The following is a 12989-nucleotide window of genomic DNA, read 5'->3' as shown; positions in this document are numbered from 1 at the left end:
CAGGTGATGCAGGTTTCCACATCACCTAATCATGATCAGGTGATGAAGACTTCTGCATCAGGTAATCACAGCCAGGTGTTGTACATTTGGGAGCTCAGCTAGGGGCTCATGAACTATGTGTCCCATGAACATCACTGGTTGCAGCCTGGCAGCTGGGACATGCCAGCCCCTTCCTCTCCCCCTCCCCCCCCCCCCCCCCAGTAGACTCTGCCGGAAAGAAACTTCCAGAGAGAGGGCAAAACCAGAAATGTGGGGTGCGAAACGTGGTGGAGTGGCTGCAGCTCTGGGGCCCTGATCTCCTACAGCTGCAAAGCACTTTTGGAGGAAAGGCTTAAAAGAACGAGACACGCAGAATATCTTTAGCCAGGGAAGAAGATCCCTCCCTAGAGCGGATGTGGGTTTATGGCCATCTGAAGGGGAAGGTAGGAAGCGTTTATACGGCTATTTTACAGATACTTCTGAATGGACGTGTCTTGAAGTGGGGGTGAACCAGGGGAGTTAACAGGAGTGCGTCTAGGAAGCCCTGTTTGCTCACCTTGCTTTTCATGCAGCAAAGCAATATAATAAGTCTGGAAAAGGAATGGGGAGAAGGGTCCTTTTTTAAAAAAAAAAAAGTCATATATCTTTCTAACAAAGTCCTACACAGCAGGAAAATATTTAAGTGTTGCCTTTCTTAGGATACTTATGATCTTAATTACTTTATTGATTCAAGGCTTGTGCTATATATGTATTTTGTTCTAACTCTTTTCTTTTTTAATCCCTTGGTTTTTTTGCTACAGTTAGCACTAAAATTCAAGCTATGTGAAATGGAGCTGTCTTAGGGCTTTATGCTTGTTATATGTCATAGGTGGCTTTTTTAGATGATATCCATATTAATAACTACTTAGTTTTTCTTCTGGCTTTTGTTTTCCCTGAGGAAACTGTATTCCTTCTCCCTTTGTGGAAGGGGGGCAGTGACACAGGGATTTTATTAATTATTCTTTTTATATACATATATATTTCTTAAGTGAGACCAGTACTCCTTCCTAAAATACCTAGCTTCCATTGAGCGCAGTAAATCATGAAATTATGTATTTATCATTCTTTTTTATTTTTTAAAGGCACGATAGAGAGGAAAGCCATTTAGCAAATCAGGTACAAAACTAAGATCTATGTTTTAAGAGCTGCAGGGGAGTTGAAAGAAAATTGGCTCTTGTGATGAAGCGTTACTCAGTCCATCACACATGTGAAGTCCCATTTTGCCCCTGAGGTGAAGAAGCTGGTATTTTTTTTTTTTTCCCTTTCTATATAACCTTGGAATTTGGAGGCCTTTCCTTGTATGCATTACTGTACCACTTGGCAGTGCCTCTGACACATGTGATGATTTGGGATACGCTAAGAATGTCGGGGAAAAATGTGTGTCTGTTTGCAGAGCCAGGCAGGTGAGGGTAGTAGGAACAGGACAGATATCCAGTCCTGCTTTCCCCACGTAGCTACTATTCACAATGGGAGAAAGGGGATTTTTATTGCTTGGTTTTGTTCTGGACCTCTTTCAATTATTATCGCTCTTGATAAAAAAATTAATAAAAATCAGTGGTGTTGGAGTCTGTGTGCACAGGACCAGCCCAGAGGCCCTAAGCGTTGTGCACGAACTCTTAAAAGTATTAGGGAGCCATCGACACTTCCGTATCACCCCAGCGTCGCCTGTGCTTTGGGGCTCTGTCTGTGGCTAGGATTGCCTTGTGCTCCTTAGCAGTCATTTGAAGGTAGGGTGAATCAGCCATTAAACTAAAAATTAAGAGACTAAGTCAGCTCTAGTTATTTGAATGAGTGTATCGCTATAAGCCATTAATAAATATATGCCAAGAGGCAGGAATGGGTGCATGGTGGGTCCCCTTCGGGCAGAGCAAGCAGGATTTTCAGTATCCTGGAAGCAATGTGCAGTTTTGGAGGGTATGGAGAGCTAGAAGAAAGGGGGATGTGCTGCAACAACACCTCTTCAGTATTTCCCTTCTTTCATGTACAGCTTATTACCTTTAGTGTCACGGTGATGCATGAGAGTGACTGTGAGTGATGTTGATTGTGTGCTGTGGGGAGGATGGAGCTTGAATTCTCCTCTTTGACTTTCCAGCACTTCTTTCTGGTACAGAGTAAGATTATTTTCTTGCCTTTTCCCGTTCCTCTTCAGAGCACTCTAAGAATACTAACAGCTTTCTTGTTCCACTGTGCTTTGCTGAGCACCGGGCTGCAAAATCCAGCTGGCACTTGTACAGAGATTCATATGGAAAACTGTCCTGGCTTCCTCCTCTTAACCCTCTATAAGGCCAGTCATTCTATGTTTGAAGAGATAAATTAAAAAAAAAAAAAAAAAAAAAAAAAAAACAAAAAACAAACAAAAATCATGCAAGAATATAATGTAGGAGCTATTGTTTTGTACAGTTCCCTGGTTGAGACTGATGAGTTAAGACTGTGGCTTGAAGATAGAGGGCAAATCTTGTGAAAATGTTAGCACTTTGCCCTGTAAAAGAGGAGGGGGGTGAAGAATAAGGTTTAGATAGAAGGAAAAATAATTTGAATGATATTCTGAGCGAAAGAGCCAGAAGGATGTTGTACATATTTCAGAGAGACAGATTGAGCAAAGAAGCCTGGCAAAGAAAATCCTTGTAGCAAAGCTGTTAAAACAGCATTGTCTTAGAGCAGTGCAACAACTCTGCTTTCTGGCATTTCTCTGCATGAGTTAACTTGACCCCAAGCCATTGTTTCCTATGGAAGTGGAATAACTTGATAGGCAGCGTGAGGCAAAATTACTTCAAGTCTTTCGGCATTGCTTCCTGTAACCAAAAAAAGTAAACACGGACATCAGCATGTAAACAGGATGCTCAGCTGTAAATCAGTGCAAGATGTAGCTTGTTCTACATTCAGCTCTTCCAAAAATAATTCTGCTTTGGTAAATAAGACATTCTGTATGTGTATCCTACTTTAACACATTTCGGATTGCTGTCAACAAACTGTAGGGTTTTAGTAGAAGGTGTTTGCTAAATAACAAGAAAGGCAAAGTGGATTTACTAAATCAGACCTTCTCTGGTTTTGTTGCTAAACTTTGGTATGGAATATGCTTTTTCTGTATTTGGATAAATGCTGCTGGGGATTTACTGTTCTATTTGTGAATGTGGCTGTTCTTATAGAGCAGTCTTATGGTTGAGATATGGGGATAAACAGGAGGTGGGTGTTCTAGTTCCAGCATTGCATTGCTGGTTGGCTTTTTTGCTTTCTTTTAAAAAAAAAAAAAAAATATATATATATATACACATATACATTTTGGCAAGTAGGGTTGGGTTTTTTTGAACCTGATTTTTTTTTTTTTTTTTTCCCCAGCTCATTTTGCTACTGGCAAAAATGTGAGCTCTTTGGTTTCTAGATAAAAATGCTGCAGTTTCTCTTGGAAATCATAATTTGGATGTATAGAGCTGCATCACATAAACTAAACCATAGTTCCTACGTTATGCTGCAGTGACTGAGTACAGGGAAACTGTGGCACATCTGGCACTATGGGGGATGTGACGGCAGCCTTCCACTGCTTTTGAGAAGGTTACTGAGAAGGCAGAGCCAGGCTCTTCACAGCAGGGCATGGCAGGAAGCTGAGAGGCAATGGATGCAAGCTGGAATTAAAAGGTTTACATTGGATTTAAGGAAAGACTTTCTCATCATGAGGCTAGTTGAGCAGATTTTGGCCAGAGAGCTTGTGTAGTCTCCATCTGTGGAGATTTTTCACAACCTGATTGGATAAAGCTCTGACCAACTAGGGCAGACAGCAGTTCTGGATCATAATCTAATACTATTTTTTTTTTTCCAAAATCTGGTGCACCTGTATAACCTTCCTTTTGATGTATGTGGGTATAGTAGCAGGCAAGCAAATCATAGCTCAGAAGCCTGGGGGATTTTTTTTTTTCCTCCTGACTTTCCAGTGAAGATGATGTCTTAACATTAGATCTATAGTAAGTACAGTGCAACATAGTGAATGCCTGGCTCCTAAAATATCAGCTCACATAAACTGCACTTGAGAGAATTTCCAAAATCCTGTTCTCATTAGACTCTTGAAAGGTAAGTCAGGTACCTTCTTGACAATAAAGGTTAGGATTAGGGACAATAAACCACCTATTCTGTAATGCACATCACAGCTGCTGTAGAGGCACGGCGCCTGGTATCAGCAGTGAGCGATGGGGTTTGGAGGGGGAATTCAAAGTGTGCAAGGTGAGTGTAAACATAAGGGAGAGTGTTAATGGAAAAAGGGCAGTTGCTTGTGGCTTGAACTGTTTCTCCTTCCGCACATACAGGCATTGTGTTATTCTGCAGTGATAAAACAGTTACAAACAGTCAGCTTGCTGTGCCTGTTTGCCTCTTGACTACCCTTCAGCTTCAGGTAGAGAAGCATGAGGAAGCAAAATTAACGGGCTACAAAGACTTCTTTCTTTCCTTTACAGACGTGAGTGTATATCACTGCTAATACAATGCACTTAAGAGCTTGTAAGTGGTCAGTCTCAGCATAGCTAGTTACAGTGAGACCAGATGAACAGGCTCATTGATGTTGATTTAGCTTGATTGGCATCTTGGTGTAATTTGCACCTTGTCTGCACCAATAAGTGCAGATGCAGATACATCCAAGGAGTGGGTGATTTCCCACTTCTAGAAATGTGGGTGTTGCGCTTGCCCCGGTAGCACAGACTTTGCGGATTTAAATATCCGGGTGGTGATACTTGGCAAAAGTAATATCTTAACAGGTTAATTCATGTTGCAGTGATTCATTTGGATGCTGGAGTTGACTTTAGAGTAGGAAGCGTTTCAAAATGAAAATGTTTGTACAAGGACTCTGCTCTCTTTAGTCTATGAAGAAAAAGAGGAGGGAGACCCAAAGGAGCAGCTACTAGCTTCCAGTCGTGGTCTGCTGATGTGAGCCTGTTTTTAAGTGACAGGCCACTGCGAACAGTGATGATGCTTTCAGCCCAGAATATCCCCTTTTGAGCAGGCAGGCAGTCCGTAGACTGGCTTTGGCCACATGCCATCCTCATCTTAAGAGTCATACTCCAGGCTGCTAAAGAGTATTACACCAGTAGCTAAAAACCGGGCACTGTGCATGTCAAATATCTCACTCTTTGGTGCTGAATTCTGTTCTCTGCATGCTATGGAAAACTTATTTTTCTGACGATATTCTTAAATGCAGTTCTGATTTTGCCAAACAAAAAAAAAAAGGGGGGGGGGCAAGGAAAAACAAAAACCAGGTTGTATGAGACTGTCCAGTAACAGGCAAGGACCAGAAACCCCTCTGTTATCTTTATGCAGTTTATAAATGTTATGTGCTTCTTGCTTTAAGGTTTATATTCTAAGAACATTGCTCCTCTAGCTGGGTGGAGCTCTGGCCATCTCTGCTTACCATGGACTTGGAGACGATATTATGGACCCTTTGCTATGAAAGTTAGCGTGTAGCTTGCAGATTAAAATACAGATTTTTGACATTCCAATTCCAGGTTCAAGGGTGTTCTGATTACTCAGTAGCTTTTAATTAGAGAGAGAGTATTGAGTTAGCTGTGTGCTGTTCAAGAATAGTGCTGCACTTCTTTATCAGTAGTTTTTCCCCACACTGTAGGGAAAGAAAAAAAAAAAAGAAAATGTAGCAGTACAGAGGAAGCCAGTGACATTGCGTGTTCTGTCACAGATGTAGGTGGTTAGATGGGGGAAGAGGCTAAAGGACAGTATAAAAACTCAATTTGAGTTAATTAGTATAACTATCTGTTTGCAACACTTGGCACTAATGCTCTGTTAGAGGACATCCCTACAAGCAACTAAGCCGCAATGAAGACTGTTATCCACGTCTCAAACTTTGCTGGTTACAGAGTCGCAGGAGCCCTGTGTGAAAGGCAAGGAAGGTCAGACTGCACGAATCTTATCATGTCATCTGAATTCTAGGTACTATTTGAAAAGGAATGAAGATGTCTGGAGGTAAAGAGTGTATTGCTCTAAAACACTCTAAGAGCAAAAGAAAATGTGCTGTACTCTGCCATTCTTAAAACATAAGAGGTAAAAAAATATAAATATAGGATGTATTTTATCATTTGTATTCTTATGGGCAGCAACAGTGCAATTCTTAGTCTCTTGCACAGTCCGCCTTTTGGCATACCACAAAGAATAATTGCTAAAATCCTAAACATCCACAGCTTCAAGCTGGTTGCTAAAGTTATTCTGCTAAATCTTTATAAAAACTTAAAAGTTAAAAAAAAAAAAGCTTCCTCTTCCCAAACTCTCCTCTAATGACATTGTTGTTCTAATAAAGTGATTAGACCTCCTTATCCCAGCTAGGGATGCTGCTAAACGAAGTTGAAATACCCATCTTGCTGGGATTATCCTTCAGGCACAATTTAAATGACCCACCAGAAAATATATCTGCTTTAACTTGACATTTGTTGTCCTTGCTGCTTTCTCCTACTAGTTCTGTAAGAGACTCTAATTTTTCCCTTGGAGTCATGAACAGTGGTTTTTTGGTGGTGTTTGTTTTGTTTTTTTTTTTTAAATTATCTGTCTCTATTCTTAGAAGTGACATTCTTGTTGATGAGCCCTCCACTTCCTTTCACTCATGAACCTTAAATTGTATGCTGCTTTGACAGCATTTTTATCCTTGGGAGTATCCAGCCACACCATCACACTTCAAAAAAACCTGACCATTTAGAGCCAAATTGTTGTCTTGCTCCACGCACTGGTGCCCAGTATGAAAGTGAACCAGACCAGTGAAAAGCTATTTATTATACGATGGCATCTCCAGGCCTGTGTTAGTTTGAAAAGGTCTTTTATTCCACTTGGGTTCCTACCTCAGCCGTCTCCACGTTGTGTTTTGCTTAAAAGCTAATTTAATCACCCTTAGTCTTAAAAGCGTTGGCCACGGGGAGTAAAACTGGTAATATCCCAAGACAATACCAACTGAAACGAGAATCAATGAAAATACTAAACCCACCCATTCTGCCGTCTGATAAGAGGTACTGAAGCAGTGCTGCCTCTCACATGGTCTCTTCTAGATTCCATCTGCTTCCCTGTACTTCAGCTTTTTTTTTCCTCATTTTATTCAGGCCAGCGTCACCACTTACTGCTCAATACTTTCTTTGCCCAGCGTTTAACAAAAAAATAAGATTTTCCTATAAAATTGGCATGTATTTCTCTTTACCAGTCTCAGCTATGGATTTGTTTATCCTGATTAGAATTAAAGCCCATGCACTGCCAGAACTAGTGCAAAGAGATCAAGTAGGATTCAGAGTCATGTGTTTTCATTTAAATTGCAATCACAGAAGTGTGTTTGAAATTAAAAGGTTTAATAACATATTCTTTACACTGGCCTGCATTAGGACAAGTAAATCGGGTACAAGCTGTGCTTTAAAGAAAACCTAAGCCCCAGACAAACAACCCCCCCAATTTATCCACTTTAATCTGGATTGGGTTATTTTATTGGCATGACTTTACTTTTGCAATATGCAACAAATAGGTAGCCCTGATAGAAGCAGATATGATTTTGATGAAAATCTGATCCCCTATTAAGTTTGTGATCTTCTACTGATTGTACCATTTGACTCCTCTATTATAGTTTGCTTGGGTGTGCATCTGGAAAACAATGAAGAATTAAACTACCAAATTACAGAACAAACTTTACTGCATGGATTTCGTACCAGCTCATGTAAATATTTTTCCTGTAAAGTTCTATTGCAACAGGGTATTAGCAGACATACTCTAGTCCATGCCAACCACCTAAAGCTACCTTTGAAATCAGTTGGGCAGTTCATTGCTGGCTTCTATTCTCGTACCTTACATAGGCTTTTATGTTAATGCAAACGAAATAAAATACATTCAAATGCTGCGTTTCATCTTTTTTTTTTAAGTTAACAGAAGGTTTGCTTTAATCACGAGACCGGATACCGATTTAAATGGAGGGTTCATAAATGCTCTTCTATAGAGGACTTCTGTAGAACAGAACCTGCTCTGCTGTGGGTATAGTGCATATGATGGGGCAGAAAATACCATGGGAACAGCAAAGTTATTTCAATGTTTAGGTGCTCTTCAGGCTTTTTAGACACTTAAGTCTGAATTATGGCAGGCACAGGCCTCCTGACAGCAACAGAATAAGGAATGTGCAAACTCTTGCAGGAATAACTCAGAGCAGGTGCAAGGAAACAATCCTAGTGCGGTGTGATGGGTTTGCCATGCTGCAGATAACCCTTCTCTGTGAATGTGTAAAAGCTGTGAGGTGCTGGAATGGAAATAGGTGTTGCTCCATTATCTTCACCTGGCTTTATAGTGAAAGCAAACTATACCAAGGACTTGCAACGCAAGCTGTAAGCTGTATTCCTCTGCCTGAGCTCAGCACAGTATTGACAGGCTCTGTTGCTTCAATAGGATGCAACTAATGACTTGAGTTGCAGCTTCCCAACAACTACACAGGGGCCTGAGTCCAACTCTGACACTACTCCTAGAGTACAGTCTTGCTATAATTATATGTCTTTTAAATGATATTTCATTTTTTCCACACCAGTCGCCTGGTGAGTTAAAATTGAAATGTCCTGTATTCTGTTGATTTATTTGAAAACTGTAACAGCATTTTATCGAGTTTTGATTTAATTAGCCTGCTTCAGGGAGAGGATTAGCATAGAGAGTATAACCCCTATTTAATTGTACCCAGTATTGTATAATAGGGGAGATTGTGCCAAACAGACAGCCGGGCCCTGCCCGGAAGAGCTTATATTCTGGTGGCACAAAACAAAAATACACAATAAATATAAACACAGAACAGCATGTGGCCATTGCAGTTGGTATTAAATAGAAAGAAATTAAATTCCTCTGTTTCTGTGACTTGTTTCTGTGAAGTGCCCCGGAATTATGATAACGTGTTAGTGTTTCTTTGTATAGACTATCTCTTGACACCCTCCCCTTCTAAACACAGCTCCTGTTCCAATATTCTGAATATTCAGCAGATACCTTCTGATAACTTGCACTTTCTTTCCTTGTCTTAGAATCTCTTGTGATAACTTTGCTTCCGCCACTGGTGTTCCATACGGTCACTTCATTCATATAGTTCATTTAATTAGATTCCCCTACAGGGAAGCACTGCACTGGGCAGAGGCTCTAGTGACTCTCCTGACAGATCACTGGGCAAAGCTTCCACTCATTAGGGCTTTGACTGGAATGTGGTTTTAATTATTTAAATAGGTATGAAAAATAATCACAAACTACATTAAGAAAGCAGTGTTGGATACCTTCCTGAAAACCTTAAAAAAAAAAAAAAAAAAAAAAAAAAAAAGGCAAGTGTAAAGAGGTCTCTAGAAGCTAGTTAGGCTTACATTTGCTTTTAAAAAAAAAAAATAAATTTCTTCCTATTTACTAGCAACAGTAAAAACATTTGGACAACGCTCTTATTCATTATTTTTCTTACTCTTCTGACAGTCAGCTTGGTGGAATGAATCCTTCCCACAACATGTAGGCTTTTTTTTGTGTCTTGTCAGAGATAAGGTGATTGTGTGGAAAAACAATGATGATAGGGATCTGTAATTACTTGTGACTGATGAGCATATCTGACATTGTTTCCTGGTATCCACTGATACGTCTAGGAGGCAAGAGCAAAGCAGACAATTTCCTCTGCTGGCACAGTATATATTTTATGTTCAAGATGCTGCTTGCTGTGAGGTTTTGGGCAGGATTGCTACACCACAGTGTGAAAATATTAGTAAAAACAATGCATGTCTGGGGACTAGTCTGTTAAATGTTTCTGTCTTTCGAGCTGGTACAGTACGAGTAAAGAGAATATGGGTCCTGTGAGACAGAGAGCTCTTTCAGATGTCAGTCCTCCAATTAACTCTGTAAGGGCAAATCAGAGCATCTTTTAGTAAAGGCCCTCATCTATCTTTTTCCCCTAATATGAGTGGTGGCAATATAATTATTTTGAGTGATGAAAGAACAAGATTCCCTCTTTCTGGGAAAGGTTTGTTGTCTTGATCCAAAAGTACTGGTATATGCAAAATCAGAACTGGGCCCTGTAGCAGGTTTAGTTATTTTAAGCTAAGCTTTTAAAATATATATGAGACTTTAAAGTTTCTGAGAAGTCTGAAAAATGGTGAACTAGGCTAAATAAGGCTGAAGTCTTAGAGCTCAAATAACTACCAACGAGCTTTCAAATCTACCAGTAACCCTCAAAACTACCTCTATCCAAATAGCTTAAATGAAATACTGTTCTCTGGAAGGGTAAGAGGATAATATTTAGTTTAACTGCACTTTATTTGGTACTTCACAAAATGACCAGTTGTAGGACAATCATTAAAATCATAGGCTGTAAGTTACTGTCCTCTGAAGTAAATTATATGTTGCAAGATACGTGGGTCTTTGTCTTCTATCACACCAAATGGAATGTGTGTAAGCCACTGAGGTTTTCTTAGGTTGTCCCTTACTTCGTTAGGCCCGCTGCTTTTAAATAAAATGCTTTGATTTAATAAAGAATGAAAACTCTTACTGTGTGTTTAAAAATTGCTGTTTAAGTATCTTTTCTTTGCTAAGCACTGACTATAATGCAGCTCCTGATGAGATCGACCAATTAAGTAATGAGGGGTTGCATCCTTCTTCATCTCCCCACAATCTCCTTCAGCAGTTACCTCTTTTGTTCAAAAACAACTGGAGGTCAGGTAATGTGAAGAAACCCCATGATGAGTTAAATGATCGAGACCCAGAAAAGTCTGTAGTGTTCTCCTCCTCCATTTGGAACAAATTACCTATCCCAGCTTCAAACCTCAATGGGGGTGAATACAAATTGTTTTTTTTATTTAGTCTTAATGTTGTGTTTGCCACCCTACCTGTGCTCTGAGTATTTGCTGTAAGTGTGAGCCCTGCAGGATGCCAAATGACCACTTGCAATGCTCTATCTTCTGTTCCTGTTCTAGTTTTATTGTGTTAGCCATCCTAGATTAGAAGCCAAATTCTGTGTTGAACATGAGGTGGAGAAAGCTGGAGCTGGGGGAGGGAAGTCTGCCTGGAAAACAGCAGTGCGTGATGTATCTCATGGTAAAAAGGCATAAGAGGATCTGAAACTGCCAGGCTCTGGTGAAAAATTGTATAGTTAAAGAAGAGGTTATATCCTATAAGCAAGATTAAAGGAAATTAAATTGGAAGATTAAGGCTCAGGTTCTGCACTCTCATTTTCTGTTTCAATTCACAAACACCTTCTAAAACCCACCACTGAAGTGATTATTCTTTAAATAATTAAAAACTAGGAGGCGGGTTTTCTTCTCCATAATCTGTGGTTCTAAGCTTTATCACAGAAACTGTTTCTCTTGTGAAACAACCTTGAGTGTTGTGGAGACCTGCTTATTAGAAATGTTGATTATATTCACTCATTTACATCTCTTTATTGAGTTGTTCTATGAACATCTTGAAATGTACACCCTGAACTGTTTTCATAAATGAAAATTACGTGTTAGGAACTCCAAATCCTGATCTTATCGAGTCAGCGGCAAAACAACTAGCTCCTGGTAATGCATGAAAATGTCCACAACAGCTTCAAGGACTTTCAGGCAATCAATGGTACTTCCCCTGTTTCTCAATAGTTCTAAAATGGCCACGTTTTAGATTAACAGTAACATTATGGAGGTTGCTTATTAGGAAATAATTTTTTGAAAGACAGTGTATGGGTCCAGAGTGGACATGAGAGTGATTATTCGGTAAACCATCTTTGTCTCTTTCATGTTCTTATAATCTGAAAGGAGAATGGAGGAGGACACAGTTAGAAGTGGCAGGGGGCAGGAGGAGGAGACTATTTATGTTTTCACTTATTGATTTGCAATTAATTTTTTTACTCGGAAACAATTTCTTTTTATTTAGCAAAAGCTGAGTGCTAGAGGTATTTCCTTGTACTTGTAACTGCTGTCTATCATGACCAGCTATCAGAAGCCAGAAACTTCTAGAGTGGGTCCTGTGGTCCATAAAAACTACAAGCTTTGGACACTTTAAAAGAATATTACAAATAAACTATGCGCAGACTGTGGGGAATTATGATTTGCAGCTTAGGATATGGCTTTCCAGAGTAGGAGGGAAAAGGCTGAGAAAGTCCACTGCAGGGACGCATTGATAAGAAATGGTGGGCTTCCATTTCATTTCAATATGATAGATTTCAAAGTTAAAAGAAAATGTGGTACTTCTATTAAGTCGGGAGTCATCTCCTTTAGAGAAAAATCCTGCTCTGGTTTAAGCTTGGATAACAGTCAGAATTGTCTGCTTTTGCTAGTTACTGTACTTTGTAAGGCATAGATCAAGGAATAAAAAGAAACTCTAGGCTAACTGCTGAACCACACGACTTCTTTTGCATCACTGTGCGCTACTTAAACAGTAGTTCAACATGAATTAGACGTTATTCTAATTGTGTAAAGCATGTGCGCTTAAATGCCTTTTTTAGGAGGTATTTCACTGCTTATGGGATGATGAATAATTAATAGAATTTTCTAAATATGTTGCATTACTCTTGTTTAGTTATCCTTTTCTAAGTACTTGGGGAAGCTGTGCTAGCCTTCTAGGCCTCGTTTTGTAATCTTAGCACTTTGATAACGCTACACAGCTCTGCGCCTCTCCTGGCCTCAGAGGATCCGGGGTACTTCGTTGGATAGTGAGTGGGTAGGAAAACATACCGAGGAAACCCGAGTTATATTGGGGGGTTCATTGAGGCAGGTATGTTCAACGCTTAGGATGCTCGATACATAAAGAGCAGCTCTAGCAAAGTTTATATGATCCATTTAATGTCTTCATTCTTTAGAAGCTATTTCTATTAGCAGACTTTGTAGGTAGATAGCACTCATTTTTGTTGGTTTGTAGTGTACTTTTCCAAATTCATTATTTAAAAGGTCATTTTCCAAGGTTGCTAGGTCTGAAATGACCACTCTTGGCAGCAGTTCCAACTGTCTGTTCATTTCATTAATTTTCTTGCTGAATCATGGATTAGTTCTGTA

This window comes from Rissa tridactyla, chromosome 6 (assembly GCF_028500815.1).
Source record: "Rissa tridactyla isolate bRisTri1 chromosome 6, bRisTri1.patW.cur.20221130, whole genome shotgun sequence".
Lineage (NCBI taxonomy): Eukaryota > Metazoa > Chordata > Aves > Charadriiformes > Laridae > Rissa > Rissa tridactyla.
This window is presented reverse-complemented; position numbering follows the sequence as displayed.